Here is a 19243-nt window from a genome sequence, read left to right as displayed (position 1 = left end):
CAGAAAAAGTGGCCTTCTGGGGAGTTGAACTTGGAACCATTTTACTTTTTACGTGCTAGCCCAGTGTCTTATATGCAAGGCCACTGCCTTGGATGGTGGATGGAGCTCAAAACTAAACCTACAACCACTTCAATACCGGGAACTTTTCAACTTTGTTTGGTGGTATTTCACTGATGGGCACTGATGAGGTGGCACTGACGTGCACTGATGGTAAGGCACTAATATGCAGCACTGATGGGCACTGATAGGCAGCACTGATGGGCACTGATAGGTGGCAATGATGGGCATTGATGGGCAGACACAGCAGGTGTACAGACCCGGGAACTCAGCATGGGGATGGTGGGAACCCCTCATAATGGGCACAGCAGGTGTACGGACCTGGGAACTCAGCACAGAGATAGTGGGAACCCCTCATAATGGACACAGCAGGTTTACAGACCTTAGAACCCAGCGTAGGGATGGTGGGAACCCCTCATAATGGGCACAGCAGGCATGCAGAGAAAGGAACTCAGCACAGGGATGGTGGGAACTCCTCATAATGGGCACAGCAGGTTAACAGACCCAGGAACTCAGCACAGAAGTAGTATGAACCCCTTATAATGGGCACAGCAGGTGTACAGACCCGGGAACTAAGCACAGGGATGGTGGGAAACTGCCATTCCACTCCCTGACAGCGAGGTGTGAGGTTGCTGGTTCCTTAGCTCGTGGGCTTCCAGAAGCCAGGGGCTAGAGTTGCTTCTCTGCCCCAGGAAGGATGCTGGATCCTGGGGAGGACCCTGGCGGGGGCCCCCTGGATAGGCCTGAGACTAGGCCTCAGCCTATGGAAGACATGGAGCTCGGCCCAAGGAGGGGTGAATCCCTGCCTACCTTTAGACAGAGGACGGTTGAAAAGCTGAGGCGGATTGAGAAAGAGGAGGAGAAATTGACAACTTTGAAAGTAGAATTTAAAAAGAAAAAGTTGTATTGTGCCAAACTGTACAGTAAGAAGAGACCGGCTCTGAGGCCTGAATTGAAGGACTTAGAGCAAGCTTTGAGGAAGCAGAAAGAGTTGGTGAGCTCTCTGAAGGAAAGCTGTGAAGCACTTCAGGAGAAATACAGGAATGAGGAACGTTTCAGCCGTATGAGGAGAGGAGCCGTTTCCAGCATGGAGAGTGACCCAGTCAGTGAGGAGATGCAGGTACCGACAGAGTCAGCAGAGAGTGAGAAAGTGGGCCCGGAGGATGAGCCCAGCTCTTCGACACCTCAGACATCTGCTGAGCCCCCAATGGTGGAGGCCTCTGTCTCCCTCCCTCTGCAGCAGCAATGTGGAACATCTGAGCAGGAGGTTGAGGGGGTACTGGGATGCTGGAGTTCGTCGCTGAGCTGGAATCCCCTCTGGATGGAAGAAAGTTCCAATTTTCTGCAGATTCCCCAGATGAGGAGATGGATATCGTTCCTCGCCCTGTGAGAGAGAGACCTGTGGAGAAAGGAAAATTTACCATTAAGCCTGCAACAACCAGGAGGGAGTTTGATCTCACCATCAGCCATGACACTGCAGAGGTAACACAGCAAGCAGGTACAGTGTGTGTGCAAAGTTGTGATATGAACTTTATTAATGACAATGTGCTTGCTGATGGTTGTAGTGCTATGGGCTGTCAGCCCACACCCATAGACAATGTGCAGCATGCAGTGCAACCTGATGCACCTGCTGGAAAAATTCCACTTTTAAATGCAAGTGGTGAGAAAATTGGAAAAAACTGTGTGTTTCTGGTTGAAGAGTCTGCAGAGAGGAGCACCACGGACATTGCAGAGGCTTTGCCTGGACCAAATACAGTGGCTGTTCCTGAGCATGGTGGAGGAGATGCTGGGAGCAGTAGTACTATAACTTTTTTGGAGTCTGCAGTAGACAAGTCTGTGATTGAACCCAGGAAAGCAGCTGAGTGCTCAGAGCAGGGGGAGGGGGTGGGTCTGGTCTCTGCTGCTCCAAAGACTGCAAGGGTTGATTCAGGCTCCTTGTCATCAGGTGTGGTTGTGTCTAAAGACAATGCTGTAATTGCTGGTGGTGTTTCTGGGAGGAAAACCTATATGCTGGTGCTGCTGAAGGGTTTGGGAGGGGGGTGCAAGCAGGGAAGGAGCATGGAAATGTTTTATCTTCCTCATTATTTAAAAGGAGGAATGTGGTTCAGCTCAGATGGGAAGGCGAAGGTATTCCGCCATATAGGAGAGCTGTGGTTGATAAGATTCTGCAGATGGGTTTTAAACCTGCAGATATCTTTGCCCTGATCAGTCCGACCGGCTCCTATGAGTACGATTTGTCCTTTGTCCGTCCGGAGTCTTTGGACATATTTTGGGAGAAATATGAGCATGTGTGTAGGAGCCTGCCGGACTGGAAAGGGCTCATCCCCAAAGTTGTGTCACGTCAGCCACTTATTAAAATGGTGACGATTCTTGTGCGCAATGAGTCCATACCGCAAGGGGATTTATCTGTATGGCTGAGGAGATATGGAGACATCCTGAGCCCCTTACACAAAATTATGGATGATCGAGGAATATGGACGGGGGGGTGGTCTGTGCAGCTAAAACTAAGAGTCATGGATAATGTCATCCAGCATCTGCCATCCTCAGCTTTCCTGGGGAGGGACAGACTGACCATATTCTATCCAGGCCAGCCAAAGCTGTGCAATAAGTGTGGGGATAAAGGGCACTTTGCATCCTCCTGTCCAGTAATGAAATGCTCTCTGTGTCAGGATTTAGGGCATTTGGCAAAAGATTGCAATATTATAAGGTGCAACTTGTGCAATGCAGTTGGGCATCCTTATAGCCAGTGTCCTGAGGCAATACACAACCAGCCTGAGCTCATGAGAGAGTTTTTCCGTCTGGACATGGAGGATGCTCAGAGCTCAGCAGCTAGGGTGCCTGCGATTCCCTCCGAGACTGTACCAATACCCAGTGTGTCAGTGTCTTCCCAGTCTGTGGTGCCCCAGTCTGTGCCGATCCCCAGTGTGTCAGTGTCTTCCCAGTCTGTATGTAAGGTATCGGTTACTAAGAATGTGTCCAATCTTTCTGTGTCTATGTCTTCCAAAATTGCAGAGGCGGCAAGAGGTGCTGAGGCAGGGGCATCAAGTACAGTGCCAGTCCCCTCCCCTAGACATTGCAGGGCTTCTATTAGGGACCATGGGGTGCAGAGGAGTGGGGAGAATGGTGAAGAGGCTGGCCTGGTGGCAGATAAGGTAAGGGAGAGTGGGGGTGAAGGGGAGGGTAAGTGTGGGGAAACTGTTATTTCCAGTTTGTCCAAGGATGATGTGGAATGGTTGGAGGAGAAAAGAAAGAAGGGCAAAAGAAGGAAAAAAAAGTGTTCAGCTACCCACAGTCCTGAGGTTTTGCCTTTGACAAATAAGTTTGGGGTCCTGTCAGATGATGATGATGAATGGGACTCGTTGAGTACAGAATCTTCCATGGATGATGAGTCGCAGGGTGCATTGAAGCGCACTGGTTCTCCAGGGAGAGAGAGTAGTCAGCCTAAGAAACGGCTGCCTCAATTATCCTCCATTAAAAGTGGCAACCAATAATGTTATCAGCTGAAAATCAGTCATAAAATATAATTTTTGATAAAAGGTTACATGCATGGTGATGTTCCTTAGTCTGGCTCTCTCGTAGGGTTTATGCTGTGCGCAATTTGGTTTATTTATTATGTTCTTGTTTTGTATAGTTATATTCAATTATTTTGTAAATATGTTATTTATAATTTATTTATTATGGTTTTATTGTATATAAGTTGTTTGTTTGTAAGAATTTCCAATAAACAAAATTAACCCCTCATAATGGGCATAGCATGTGTAAAAACATGGGAACTCAGCACAGGGATGGTGAGAACCCCTCATAATGGGCACAGCAGGCATACAGACCCAGGAACTCAGCACAGGGATGGTGGGAAACTGCCATTCCACTCCCTGACAGCGAGGTGTGAGGTTGCTGATTCCTTAGCTCGTGTGCTTCCAGAAGCCAGGGGCTAGAGTTGTTTCTCTGCCCCAGGAGGGATGCTGGATCCTGGGGAGGACCCCGGCGGGGGCCCCCTGGATAGGCCTGAGACTAGGCCTCAGCCTATGGAAGACATGGAGCTCGGCCCAAGGAGGGGTGAATCCCTATCTACCTTTAGACGGAGGATTGTGGACAAGCTGACAAGGATTGAGAAAGAGGAGGAGAAATTGGCAGCTTTAAAAACTGAATTTAAAAAGAAAAAGTTGTATTGTGCCAAACTGTACAGTAAGAAGAGACCGGCTCTGAGGCCTGAATTAAAGGACTTGGAGCAAGCTTTGAGGAAGCAGAAAGAGTTGGTGAGCTCTCTGAAGGAAAGTAGCGGAGCTTTTAAGGAAAAATACAGGAATGAGGAACGTTTCAGCCGTATGAGGAGAGGAGCCGTTTCCAGCATGGAGAGTGACCCAGCCAGTGAAGAGATGCAGGTACCGACAGAGTCAGCAGAGAGTGAGAAAGTGGGCCCGGAGGATGAGCCCAGCTCTTCAACACCTCAGACATCTGCTGAGCCCCCAATGGCGGAGGCCTCTGTCTCCCTCCCTCTGCAGCAGCAATGTGGAACATCTGAGCAGGAGGTTGAGGGGGGTACTGGCATGTTGGAGTTCATCGCTGAGCTGGAAACCCCTCTGGATGGAAGAAAGTTACATTTTTCTGCGGATTCCTCAGATGAGGATATGGATACCGTTCCTCGCCCTATGAAAGAGAGACCTGTGGAGAGAGGAACATTCACCATGAAGCCTGCAACAACCAGGAGGAAGTTTGATCCCACCATCAGCCATGACACTGCAGAGGTAACAACACAGCAAGCAGGTACAGTGTGTGTGCAAGGTGGTGATGTGAACTTTAATGACAATGTGCTTGCTGAGGGTTGTAGTGCTATGGGCTGTCAGCCCACACCCATAGACAATGTGCAGCATGCAGTGCAACCTGATGCACCTGCTAAAAAAACTTTAAATGCGATTGGTGGGAAAACTGAAAATAACTTTGAGCTTTTGGTTGAAGTGTCTGCAGAGAGGAGCACCACGGACATTGCAAAGGCTTTTCCTGACCCAGATAAAGCTGTTGTTCCTGAAAATGGTGCAGGAGATGCTGGGAGCAGTAGTGCTACAACTGTTGGGGATTCTGCAGTAAAAAAAACTGTGATTGAACCCAGGAAAGCAGCTGAGTGCTTAGAGAAGGGGGAGGGGGTGGGTCTTGTCTCTGCTGCTCCAAAGACTGCAAGGGTTGATTCAGGCTCCTTGTCAGCAGGTGTGGTTGTGTCTAAGGACAATGCTGTAATTACTGGTATGTCTGGGAGGAAAACCTATGCTGGTGCTGCTACAGGATCTGGTAGGGGGGAGCATGGAAATGGTTTATCTTCCTCACTATTTAAAAGGAGGAATGTGGTTCAGCTCAGATGGGAAGGCGAAGGTATTCCCCCATATAGGAGAGCTGTGGTTGATAAGATTCTGCAGATGGGGTTTAGACCCGAAGATATCTTCGCCCTGATCAGTCCGACCGGCTCCTATGAGTATGATTTGTCCTTTATCCGTCCGGAGTCTTTGGACATATTTTGGGAGAAATATGAGCATGTGTGTAGGAGCCTGCCGGACTGGAGAGGGCTCATCCCCAAAGTTGTGTCACGTCAGCCACTTATTAAAATGGTGACGATTCTTGTGCGCAATGAGTCCATACCACAAGGGGATTTATCTGTATGGCTGAGGAGATATGGAGACATCCTGAGCCCCTTACACAAAATTATGGATGACCGAGGAATATGGACGGGGGGATGGTCTGTGCAGCTAAAACTGAGGGTTATTGATAATGTCATCCAGCATCTGCCATCCTCAGCTTTCCTGGGAAGGGACAGGCTGACCATCTTTTATCCAGGCCAGCCAAAACTGTGTAATAAATGTGGGGATAAAGGGCACTTTGCATCCTCCTGTCCAGTGATGAAATGTTCTCTGTGTCAGGATTTAGGGCATTTGGCAAAGGATTGCAACATTATAAGGTGCAACTTGTGCAATTCGGTTGGGCATCCTTATAGCCAGTGTCCCGAGGCAATGCATAACCAGCCTGAGCTCATGAGAGAGTTCTTCCGCCTGGACATGGAGGATGCTCAGAGCTCAGCAGCTAGGGTGCCTGCGAGGCAGTCTGAGTCTGTGCCAATGCCCAGTGTGCCTGTGTCTTCCCAGTCTGTGCGTTTGCCTAGTGTGCCTGTGTCTTCCCAGTCTGTGCGTTTGCCCAGTGTGCCTGTGTCTTCCCAGTCTGTGCGTTTGCCCAGTGTGCCTGTGTCTTCCCAGTCTGTGCGTTTGCCCAGTGTGCCTGTGTCTTCCCAGTCTGTGCGTTTGCCCAGTGTGCCTGTGTCTTCCCAGTCTGTGCGTTTGCCTAGTGTGCCTGTGTCTTCCCAGTCTGTGCGTTTGCCCAGTGTGCCTGTGTCTTCCCAGTCTGTGCGTTTGCCCAGTGTGCCTGTGTCTTCCCAGTCTGTGCGTTTGCCTAGTGTGCCTGTGTCTTCCCAGTCTGTGATTTCCCAGTCTGTGCCAATTCCCAGTGTGTCAGTGTCTTCCAAATCTGTGGCGCCCCAGTCTGTGCGTTTGCATGTATCAGTTACCGAGAATGTGTCCAATCCTTCTGTGTCTATGTCCTCCAAAATTGCAGAGGCCGCAAGAGGTGCTGATGCAGGGGCATCAAGTGCAGTGCCAGTCCCACCCCCTCGACATTTCAGGGCTTCTATTGGGGACCAGGGGATGCAGAGGAGTGGGGAAAATGGTGAAGAGGCTGGCCTGGTGGCAGATAAGGTAAGGGAGAGTGGGGGTGAAGGGGAGGCTAAGAGTGGGGAGACTGTAATTTGCAGTTTGTCCAAGGATGATGTGGAATGGTTGGAGGAGAAAAGGAAGAAGGGCAAAAGAAAAAAAAAAAGGTGTTCAGTTGCCCAAAGTCCTAAGGTTTTGCCCTTGAAAAATAAGTTTGGGGTCCTGTCAGATGATGACGATGAATGGGACTCGTTGAGTACGGCGTCTTCTATGGATGATGAGTCCCAGGGTGCATTGAAGCGCACTGGTTCTCCAGGAAGAGAGAGTAGTCAGGCTAAGAAACGGCTGCCTCAATTATCCTAATGGCAGTTCCCACTCCGTTAAAAGTGGCAACCATTAATGTTGCCAGCTTAAAATCAGTGAGTGCTCGTCATATGGCCTTATTTTTGCTCAGCGAGTTTGATGCTGACATTTTGTTTTTGCAAGAGACCCATCTCAGTAATCTGGCTGATATACATCTGGCAAAGAAGGAGTGGAAGCGTGGTCCCTCCTTTTGGTCTCTTGCGGCCGAGCCTTACAGCGGGGTTGCGGTCCTTTTTTCTGGTATGGTAACATGCCGACGGGTAATTGAGGTAGAGATTGGGAGATGCATGATTTTGGATGTCTCTGTGAGGGGGCAGGACCTGCGCCTGATTAACATCTATGGTCCCCAGACAAAATGGGACAGGAAATGCCTCTTTACAAAGATTAAGCCTTTTCTTTTTACGGCTCAGCAGGTTATCTTTGGAGGTGACTTCAACACCATTACTAGGCCTAAAGACAGGAGAGGTTTCAGAGATAAGCTGGGCTATGACAGCCTTTTCCTGAATGCAATGGTTAGGGAAGCAGGTCTGGTAGATGTGCACATTAAGCGCTGCCCAGACAGCACGGGGTTCACTTTTCAGCGAGGTAATAGTCAGAGTAGGATAGATAGGTTTTTTTTAAAGGAGGACTCTGCTTTTTCGGCACCTGTTTGTCGGGCAGTGGAGTTTTCTGATCACTGTATTCTATATTTGACTCTGAATGCCTCAGGCGTGCCACCTAGGGGGAGGGGTATCTGGAGATTGAATTCGGCCCTCCTGGATGACGAGGAAGTAAGACAATCCTTTGAGGAATTTTTTCAGGCACAGGTAACTATCCTAGACTTTTGCAACAGTAAGTCAGAATGGTGGGAGCTTATAAAACAGCGGACTGTTAGGCTTTTCAAGGCCATAGGGAGAAAGAGACAGCAAGATAAGTATATCACCTACCAGCGTTTGCGGAGGAAACTTGACCGCCTTGTATCGAATGGAGGAGATTCTGGGGCGATCTCTGAGGTGAAGCTCCTCCTGAGGACCCATCAATATGACCGGCACGCCTCTTTGGTTCAGGAAAGGGACTATGGGAAATACCATTCGCCTGACCCTTACCAGAATTGTAAACAGAGCGTAGCAGTTAAGACGGTCAATTGCCTGAAGGACAGTACGGGCTCTCTGACGAAGTCTAGGTCAGGGATCCTGGAGGTCGTCAGGTCATACTATGCTGATCTCCTGGGAGGAAAGAACCTTGATCGGACAGGGATGTTGAGTTTTTTGGACTCTACGCCAGGTCTGGAAAATATTGTTCCTTTGATGAATTTGACAGATGAAATCACTGCAGATGAGGTGATCCAGGCTATTGATAAACTAGCCATCAGGAAAACGCCAGGGCCAGATGGTTTGACAGCCGAATTTTATAAATGTTTTAAGAAGATCCTGGCTTCACACCTTGCGGAGGTTTTTAATGGCTGTTTGCATGAGGGTTCTCTCCCTCCTTCCATGAGGCAATCTGCAGTGGTTCTTCTGTCAAAGGGCAAAGATCCTTCGATGATTGAGAATTGGCGCCCCATTAGCCTTCTTAATGTCGATAGAAAGATACTGGCAAAGATTTTTTTCTGGCGATTATCATCAGTGGCAGGCGATTTGTTATCCCATCACCAGCACTGCGCAATCCAGGGTAGAAGCACTTTCTCAGCTGTGTTAGCTGTCCGGGAGGCCTTGGAGCGTTGTAGGGCTGCTGGTTGGGGTAAATATCTGCTGACATTGGATCAGGCTAAGGCCTTTGATAGGGTTAATCATGAGTACCTATGGCTCCTTCTTGGCAAGTATGGCCTGGAGGGGGGTTTCATTGATTGGCTCAAGATTTTGTACAAAGGGGCTGAAAGCTTTCCTCTGGTTAATGGTTGGGTTGGGCAGCCCTTTGTGGTTGGCTCAGGTGTGCGTCAGGGGTGTCCTTTGAGTCCTCTGCTATATGCGTTTGCAATCGACCCCTTCATTAGAAGGCTAGAGAGTGGACCATTGTGTGGGGTACCTTTGGGCATCGCTGGTGAGCCTCCTTTGAAGGTTGTGGCTTATGCTGATGACGTTTCTGTTTTTGTCTCTGGGACTGGGGAAGCGCAGGAGGTGGTCTCAGTGACAAGGCAGTATGCGGAAGCATCAGGTTCAAAGGTCAACCAGGACAAGTGTGAAGCTTTCTGGATGGGCGTGGAAGGTGAGAGCTTTGTTCTCCCGGATGACTTCCCGGAGCCCCAACAAAAAATTAGAGTTCTAGGCATTGAATTTGGCCCAGGTGACTATGGTCATGCAAATTGGGTGAGCAGGCTGGAGAATGCCAATGCCAAGGTGGCGAGCTGGAAAAGTTGGCGGTTTTCCTTAAGGGAAAAGGTTGATCTGATCAAAGGTTACCTGATTCCAATTTTTCTGTATGTCAGTTTTGTCTGCATTTTGCCAGTGTCTCTCTATACCAGGATCTATAGTTGTTTCTTCCAGCTGTTATGGGGAAACAGAATAAACCTTGTCAAAAGGAGTGTGACTTATCTTCCTAGGCGGGAGGGTGGTCTAGGAATGATCAACCCTGTAGTCTTTTTCTCTCTGATGTTTGTAAAGTACAACCTTGGTAACATGTTGGCAGAGAGACCGCCTGGGTGGGTTGGTATTTTCCAGTCCTGGTTTAGGCCCTTTCTGCGAAACTGGGAAAATGGTGGGCCAGTGAAAAGCCTGAGGGTCAAGCATGATAAGCTCCCGACTTATGTTGCCCCGTGTTTGAAAATACTTCGGCAGTGGCAAGTAACGGCAGGGGAGATCAGATCTCTTCCAAGGAAACTTCTTGAGAAGCGGATCATGAGCTCTGTTTTTTGCGAACCACTGGCCTTAAGGGATTGCCCAAGCCTAGTTTTGGGGGAGGGTTTGCGTTTGATTAATTTGGAGAGAATCCCAATGAAGTTTAGGGATCAGGCTTGGCTCGCTTTCCATGGAAAACTATATGTGAAGGGCAACCTGAAGTTTCTCTCTGTGAGTGATCGTGGCTGCCCGAGAGTAGAGTGTGGAGGTGCGGTGGAGTCCATGGATCATTTTTTGCTTCAGTGCCCTTTTAATATAGAGGTGTACAAGAGGGTAGGGAGGGCTCTGAGTGTACCCTTCCTCCCCCATATGAGTTATGCAGAGTGGGTGTATGGGGCATTCCAGACTCGCCGGGATTATGATTTGGAAACACTTTTTTTAGTTAGTGTAGTAGTCCGTTATTTCACGTGGAGTGCACGGTGCCAGGTATCCTTACGGAGTAAAATCCTCCCTGTTGAGGTGGTGGTGCAGAACATTCTGGGTGAGGTTGGGAAGATTCGGGGTCTTGAGAAAGACAGGTGGCAGCAGGAGGCCTGGATAAAGGCGTGGAGGAATATCAGGACTCTGTAGCTGCTGCCTGTTGATCTCGGGGTGTGCGGCTTTTCTTTCTGTCCTTGCTTCACTCCCCTAGATTTTCAGATAAAATATATTTTTGATAAAAGGCTCCATGCATGGTGACGGTGAAGTTCCTTAGTCTGGCTCTCTCGTAGGGTTTATGCTGTGCGCAATTTGGTTTATTTATTATGTTCTTGTTTGGTTTTTGGTTTTGTATAGTTATATTTAATTATTTTGTAAATATGTTATTTATTTATTTTATTTATTATGGTTTTATTGTATATAAGTTGTTGTTTGTAAGATTTTTCAATAAACAAAATTAACTCCTTATAATGGGCACGGCCGGTGTACAGACCTTAGGACTCAGCACAGGGATAGTGGGAACCCCTCTTAATGGAGACCGCAGGTGTACAAACCTTGAAACTTAGCACAGGGATGGTGGGAACTCCTTATAATGGGCACAGCAGGTGTACAGACCGGGGATCTCTGCACAGGGGGGTGAGAACCTCCTCATAATGGGCACAGCAGATGTGGGGAACCGGGAACTCTTTTAGAACTGAAGATGGTAACGAATGAGCAAATATCCCACCTAAAAGAAGACAATGACAACGCCCTTCCTTGGACATAGCACAACCCTACCACAACCTATCATGATTTACTCTCCAAAATGGAATATATTACAGCTCCAAGTCCTTAGATGTGGCTGATGTGTTCTTTTGGGCTTTTCCCCCTTTATTTTCTCCTGGTGATCCTGCCAGTAACAGACTTCCCGTCCTAGGATAGCAACACTCACTCCACTTTTTTAATGGAAGGAACTATGAGGCTGGACTTCAAACACTTCCTGCCCTTGGGTGACAACACTAAATCACGCCACTGTATTTCTGGAAGGAACCATGGTTGTCACCCTTGGGCAGGAAGTGTTTGAAGTCCAGATTGGGTGACAACCATGGCTCCCTCCATAAATACAGTGGAGTGCATTATCGTGGAGTCCAGTTGCGGAGACGAAACTTGTATTAATGTTAAAGTTCTACAATTCACAACAAGCTTAAGGTGAAGGCACCCAACTGGGAAAACTCACAGAATCCAACAGCGGTATGTAGCGGGGCAGGTTCTCGGATGTGCCAATAGCATCTGTCTTGAGGTGCGGAATGTGGCCTGGCCGGTCCAAACCCAAACAGGGAGGTGTCCAGAAGGATGGAGTGCCCCTATCCTTTCCCTACTCCACTGGAACCTCTCCCCACCGTTAATCACGGTCCCTGTAGATGGGTGACCTGTCCCTAAACTACCCACATGCGAAATGCGCCCCAAACCTGGGAGCCAAGGCTTTAAATAGGCTCCGTCTCACCCAAGATGGTTGCTAGAGTCACATGGAGCGGCATCCAATCAGATAGCTTACCCAGTGACCAAGGAAACCATAGATGAATCATGTTCTTCTTGACTTCCCCTCCAGCTGCACTGCCGCTGTGGTTGAGCACCACCTACAGTGGAGAAAATAGACTGCACCTGCCTACATATCATCCACATTTCCCTCCATTAATACAGTGGAATGAGTTAGTGTTGTAATCCTGGGGCAGTAATCCTGGGGCAGTAATCCTGGGGCAGGAAGTGATTGTCATCCTGGGGCAGGAAGTGATTGAAGTCCAGCCTAGGTGACAACACTAACTCGCTCCGCTGTATTAACAATTTGCAAACTGCCCACCCGCAATGTACTGCGGACAGGCTGCCCATACGTTGCTGCCCACTTCCGAGTTTAGGGCGCGCACATACGCCGGCACCCGATGCGATTGTACACATCAGGAGCCTGTCAATGATTCAGCCAATGATTCACGCCCGGGACCTGCTGATCGGCTGTGTCCAATCACAGCCCAGAGCTCTGTGTGACAGCCAACACAGAGGGCTCTGTACAGAGGGGAGTGATCTCTGTGTTTCTGATCCCTGCAAAGCAGGGCAGGGATAAGAAACAAAAAGATCTGTAGTAAAAAGCAGCACACGTTACACATTGTTAGACGCACATTTAACCCTTCGATCGCCCCTGATGTTATCCCCTTTCCCAGCCAGTCTCATTAGCACAGTGACAGTGTATACTATTAGCACTGATCACTGTATTAATGTCACTGGTGATGTCAGTGGCAGTTAGTCAGTCCCCCGTCTCCAGTGCCAGTTAGTGTCAGATTGACTGTACTAATGACACTGGCTAGGAAGGGGTTAACATCTGAGGCAATCAAAGGGTTAAATGTGTGCCTAACTATGTGTAGTGGGAGGTGCTTTTACTAAGGGATGTGCCAGTTTTTATTCCCTGCTAAGCAGGGAAACAAAACCCGGCACATCTTTGCTGTCAGTAGAGAGCTCTGTGTTGTTTACCAACACAGAGCTCTCTCCCGTCACTCGCTTTGCCGATTGGTGGGTCCAGGCCATAAATCATTGGCCAGGAATGGCTGATCTGCATGTGCTGGATCCAGCGACAGCACAGCCGGGTGGATGGGTGCATACAAGCCGGAAGTGCAAAATCATGTATATACAGTATCTCACAAAAGTAAGTACACCCGTCACATTTTTGTAAATACTTTATTCTATGAAGCAGAGCATGATCCTCCACCTTCGGAGACTGGGCCGCAGGGCAGTATTCCAACATGATAATGACCCCAAACACACCTCCAAGATGACCACTGCCTTGCTAAAGAAGCTGAGGGTAAAGGTTATGGACTGGCCAAGCATGTCTCCAGACCTAAACCCTATTGAGCATCTGTGGGGATCCTCATACGGAAGGTGGAGGAGCGTAAAGTCTCTAACATCCACCAGCACTGTGATGTCATCATGGAGGAGTGGAAGAGGACTTCAGTGGCAACCTGTGAAGCTCTGGTGAACTCCATGCCCAAGAGGGTTAAGGCGGTGCTGGAAAATAATGGTGGCCACACAAAATATTGATAATTTGGGCCCAATTGGGACATTTTCACTTAAGGGTGTACTCACTTTTGTTGCCAGCGGTTTAGACATTAATGGCTGTGTGTTGAGTTATTTTGAGGGGACAGTAAATTTACACTGTTATACAAGCTGTATACTCACTACTTTACATTGTATCAAAGTGTCATTTCTTCAGTGTTGTCACATGAAAAAAATGTGAGGGGTGTACTCACTTTTGTGAGATACTGTAGCCGGCAATAGAAAAATGTAAAAAAAAAAAAAAAAAATGCCTTGGTTACACCCCCCCCAGTCCATACCAGGCCCTTGGAAGGCAGCTGCCCGCGTCCTTAGCAACCATGAGTCATCATCTGTCAGCGGGCTTCCCCACCGACAGATGAATGTAAAGAGAACATAGCTGCATTTGACAAAGAGTCATTCTGAACGTCGTTATGTCTTGAGAAGGATCTACCCCATCGTTTCACCTTTTCCTCATCCCAAAGAGTGCTTGAATCGGGAGCATTGCTTGCCATGTAAGTGTCTTGTATGGCCACTTTAAATGCATTCATAGTAATCATTTAAACTGTCCTTGTCATAGGATATGCATTGGGTTGCCATTGCCCTCTCCTCATAAAAATACTAATTTCCTGGATCCATTATTTCCCGAGTCGAAAACCTGAAACATCCTTGCTACAACGATGTCGGAACCTCTTATGCCTGTCCTTGTTCCAGGTCAACAACACAACGTTGAGAAGCCATAGGACCAGCATGACCGAGGCAACTGGAATTTTCTGAAGCAATGGTCATCAGTAACTGCCTCCAGGGTCCTCTCATGGCCGATTTCCTTTAATAAGTTGATAAAATGGAACTCAGAACGTAGGAGTTATCCTCTTGACTTCAATGAAACAGGGAAGGACTGGGAACCCTTGGCTTGGGGGGAGGGGGGGGGGCAGACACAGCTAGGTGACCCATTTGTATTACCCCTCTTAAACTCAATAGGCAGGATAGCACCTCCAGAGGCCAGGGGTGCATCGGCGCCTGCAGAACTTTTTCCAGGGAGACATCATTTTAAGGTCAGCCATGCTCCGCCCCTTTTTAACAATGTCATTGGGGGGGGGGGCACTAATCATTATCACATAAAGGTTTGAAAAACCTGATTCAAAAGCAAAGTTGACCCTCTCTGTTTTGGGTCCATGCAGGTGGCTCATGCACGCACCTGAAGTCAGTACGTGCTGTGACGTCACATGCAATGGGGCCACAAATCTTCTCAATTTCCTTGCCCCGGGCTCCCCCTCTCCTGGAGTGATAGCGCCTGGGGCTGAGGACAGTGGTCAGTCACAGCACGAGCCGCGAATATTTATTTTTAAAGGGGAAATATAAGCCGTTCTTTACCAGTTTGCAGAGCGCCGATCGCCGCTCACGTGACCCGCCACCTCTCTCCTCCTCTCGGCCTCTTCTCCTCTCCTCCCGACTGATGCCAGCAGGGAATCCTCTGCCCTGCCCTCTGCAGGCAGCTGTCAGACAGGGAGAGGGGAGAGGTGGTGGGTCACGTGAGCGGCGTTCGGCGCTCTGAAAACTGGTAAAGAACGGCTTATTTTTTTAAAAACACATAAAGGGACACAGGGGAACACAGGATTATTTAACAGACCAGACAAGAAAGTATAAAGTGGCTTAACAACCACTTTAAAGGGGAAGTTGAGATTCCATGGGGGGGCACTTGCCCCCCATGAGGACGCCCATGCAGGGGCGGGCTAGCATTTACGAGTCCATGGCTAAAATTGGGGGGGCGGAGAGAGGATATTGGGCTCCAGTCACTTTTCTCTTTCAAAGTTTTATTGCAGAACGGTTAGGGAGGTGAGCGTTGGGGGTCTCAGATACCATAGCACAATGGTGTCAAACTGGCGGCCCTCCAGCTATTGCAGAACTACAAGTCCCGTGAGGCATTGCAAGGCTGACAGTTACAAGCATGACTCCCACAGGCAGAGGCATGATGGGACTTGTAGTTCTGCAACAGCTGAATGGCCGCCAGTTTGACACCCCTGCTTAGCAGATCACTTACAGACTCTCCAGATCAATGTCCAGCTTCAGTGTCAGAACCTTTAGGTCAACCCAGCAACACTGTAAGCACCTTCAAAAATGTTATTGTAGCCTCCAAGTGAGTCACCAGGCTATTTTTAGAGACTGCCCTTCTTCCTGGCTCTCTCCACCAAGGGGTTAACCCTGGGTCTCCTCCTTGGCACAGCTTACTCCAGACCAGGCGGGACAGCTTCAAGACAAATTCAGCACACATTGGGTCTCAAACAGGCTCTTGGGCCTAACAGGAGAGCTCCATCAAGTTGGTACCTCCCTAGGCCTCAGCCCAGGGAAAGAAAAAGAGAGAACATGGCCTGTCCCAAATATTTATATCCTACCCCAGGATGCACCAGTGGCATCGACCTCCTACTGATTTGGCTGAAGTAAATGTAAATATTCATAACTTCGTTTTGTTTGTGAAATCTTATACAATGGCCAAAGATACCGGTGACATCTACGGGCGACAGTCAGAATGTACAAGCCAACCTTGGATAAGGGAAAAACCAGGTGGAAAACTACTCCAAGCTAACTACAGTCCAGCCAAAAACAAAATTTACATTGTCCTAAACAGGGGCTACTACGGGGCTACAAATTCATGGCAGATCTCTGTGAGCTAAAGAAAGTGGGCCATGTCAAGTGTGCCATTGTGCTGCAGTGATTGGTGGGCATCATAAAAGGTGGGTGTTCCCAATGGACATTGATTTTGTGAGACATCTTACCATTTTCCACCACTGGCTTCCTCTGCAGTCCTCAGCACTCGTTGCAAAGGAAATTGGTGCTCAAAGACTTCCCTATGCCAGATGCTTATGAATAGGGAGTAGATAGCTTTATAATGCCAACCATGTCTTATTGACGGCAGGTCCTGCTTTAATCAGTATCTGAATGGTAAAGCATCTGTACTCAGTTCCACCAGCGCAGTACATCAGATTAGTACAGGACAAGCAGGCCCATGCCACCCTGCCTCTCCAGCCCAATCCCCTGCCTATAAACAACTAAGGCATTTACCTAAACCAAAAAATTTCATAACACAACTCCAACCAACTAGAGCAGAGGTCCCCAACCCAAGGGCTGCAGACCAGTGCCAAGTCATGGCCTTTTGAGGGCCGGGTCGCGTGATGGGGGCGTGGGGGCAGCGGGAGAGCGAGCCAGCACAACTTGCACTGTCACCCTCTAACCACCAGAGGGCACCCGCTGCCCTTCTCCCAGCACCTACACTCCCTTCCCTCTCTGTGGTCATATCAGGTGAAAAGGAACAGAGATGAGGAGAAGGGGAGGGAGGAGATCCAGGCCAGAGACAGGACCGTTATTATCATAGAGCACTGGTGAAACCCATGAGCTGACTTCAAGAGACAAGCTACACCCCTCCCAAATACCCTGAGGTGAAAGACTGCAACCCTCTTCCTCCAGCTGGCGGGCTGCACCCCCAACTGCATCCCCATGGAGGGATTGATTTCCACGAGACTGGATCCTGGTGTCGGGGAGGTTGGGGACCGCTGAACTAGAGGGAACAACATCACTGGTTGGTATGAGTCGCTGCAGTTCTTAAAATTGATCTTTGATTGTTCACATAGAAGCTCACCATAGCCAAAAACCAATACTGGTGTATCATCTACTCTTCAATAACTAATGCAACAGGATTCATTTTATTTTTCAGTCAAAATTGGGATAAAAAAATAGCAAGTGAATGGTTTTCATGTCACACTTTGCTTCTGTAAAGGCACCTTGTAAGAAAACGCAGTAAACAGAGTTCACTAAAGAGCGGTAAGCATTAGTCCCCCCCCCCCCCCCCCCCGACCACAAAACAAAGGAGTGCTGACAAGACCTGCCATTCCAGTCTGATGTAAGGAGGTCTTAGCGGATCTCTACAGGAACTGAACCAACAATCTTTACCAACAGATAAACCATTTCTATATCACGATTGCGTACTCTAGCAGTTCAGTTCTGAGCAGCAATGTTTATAGTAAGACTTCGCTTCCATACAAGAGTAACTTCAGCGTATCCCAAACTCATTTGCTGGGAACAAGAAATTATATTGAGTTCCATCTCCATTTCTTTCATATGGTGTACAGTATCTCCTCCTCATTGGTTGGGAACATGACGTTATATTGAGGAATGGAGATGGACCTTTCATATGGTGTACAGTATCTCCTCCTCATTTGTTGGGAACATGACGTTATATGGAGGAATGGAGATGGACCTTACATATGGTGTACAGTATCTCCTCCTCATTTGTTGGGAACATGACGTTATATTGAGGAATGGAGATGGACCTTTCATATGGTGTACAGTATCTCCACCTCATTTGTTGGGAACATGACGTTATATTGAGGAATAGAGATGGACCTTTCATATGGTGTACAGTATCTCCTCCTCATTGGTTGGGAACATGACGTTATATTGAGGAATAGAGATGGACCTTTCATATGGTGTACAGTATCTCCTCCTCATTTGTTGGGAACATGATGTTATATTGAGGAATGCAGATGGACCTTTCATATGGTGTACAGTATCTCCTCCTCATTTGTTGGGAACATGACGTTATATTGAGGAATGGAGATGGACCTTTCATATGGTGTACAGTATCTCCACCTCATTTGTTGGGAACATGACGTTATATTGAGGAATGCAGATGGACCTTTCATATGGTGTACAGTATCTCCTCCTCATTTGTTGGGAACATGACGTTATATTGAGGAATGGAGATGGACCTTTCATATGGTGTACAGTATCTCCTCCTCATTTGTTGGGAACATGACGTTATATTGAGGAATGGAGATGGACCTTTCATATGGTGTACAGTATCTCCACCTCATTTGTTGGGAACATGACGTTATATTGAGGAATAGAGATGGACCTTTCATATGGTGTACAGTATCTCCTCCTCATTTGTTGGGAACATGACGTTATATTGAGGAACGGAGATGGACCTTTCATATGGTGTACAGTATCTCCTCCTCATTTGTTGGAACATGACGTTATATTGAGGAATAGAGATGGACCTTTCATATGGTGTACAGTATCTCCTCCTCATTTGTTGGGAACATGACGTTATATTGAGGAACGGAGATGGACCTTTCATATGGTGTACAGTATCTCCACCTCATTTGTTGGGAACATGACGTTATATTGAGGAATAGAGATGGACCTTTCATATGGTGTACAGTATCTCCTCCTCATTTGTTGGGAACATGACGTTATATTGAGGAATGGAGATGGACCTTTCATATGGTGTACAGTATCTCCTCCTCATTTGTTGGGAACATGACGTTATATTGAGGAATGGAGATGGACCTTTCATATGGTGTACAGTATCTCCTCCTCATTTGTTGGAACATGACGTTATATTGAGGAATGGAGATGGACCTTTCATATGGAGTACAGTATCTCCTCCTCATTTGTTGGGAACATGACGTTATATTGAGGAATGGAGATGGACCTTTCATATGGTGTACAGTATCTCCTCCTCATTTGTTGGAACATGACGTTATATTGAGGAATGGAGATGGACCTTTCATATGGTGTACAGTATCTCCTCCTCATTTGTTGGGAACATGACGTTATATTGAGGAATGGAGATGGACCTTTCATATGGTGTACAGTATCTCCTCCTCATTTGTTGGGAACATGACGTTATATTGAGGAATGGAGATGGACCTTTCATATGGTGTACAGTACCTCCTCATTTGTTGGGAACATGACGTTATATTAAGGAATGGAGATGGACCTTTCATATGGTGTACAGTATCTTTAATTAAACTTTGAAAAAAAAAAAAAACTTTGAAGCGGATTGGTTTCTAT

At 47.8% G+C, this 19243-nt stretch overlaps 1 protein-coding gene across 2 annotated transcripts in view; it reads left to right on the top strand.

Moving 5' to 3' along the window:
• The window catches only part of LOC309562677 (uncharacterized protein), a 420285-nt gene that overhangs the window by 8629 nt on the left and 392413 nt on the right, over window positions 1-19243 (top strand). The window lies entirely within an intron of this gene.

This window comes from Pelophylax lessonae (genome assembly GCF_965119305.1).
Source record: "Pelophylax lessonae genome assembly, chromosome: 9".
NCBI lineage: Eukaryota > Metazoa > Chordata > Amphibia > Anura > Ranidae > Pelophylax > Pelophylax lessonae.
The sequence above is the reverse complement of the archived record's forward strand: the minus strand, read 5'-3'. Positions and strand labels throughout refer to the sequence as shown.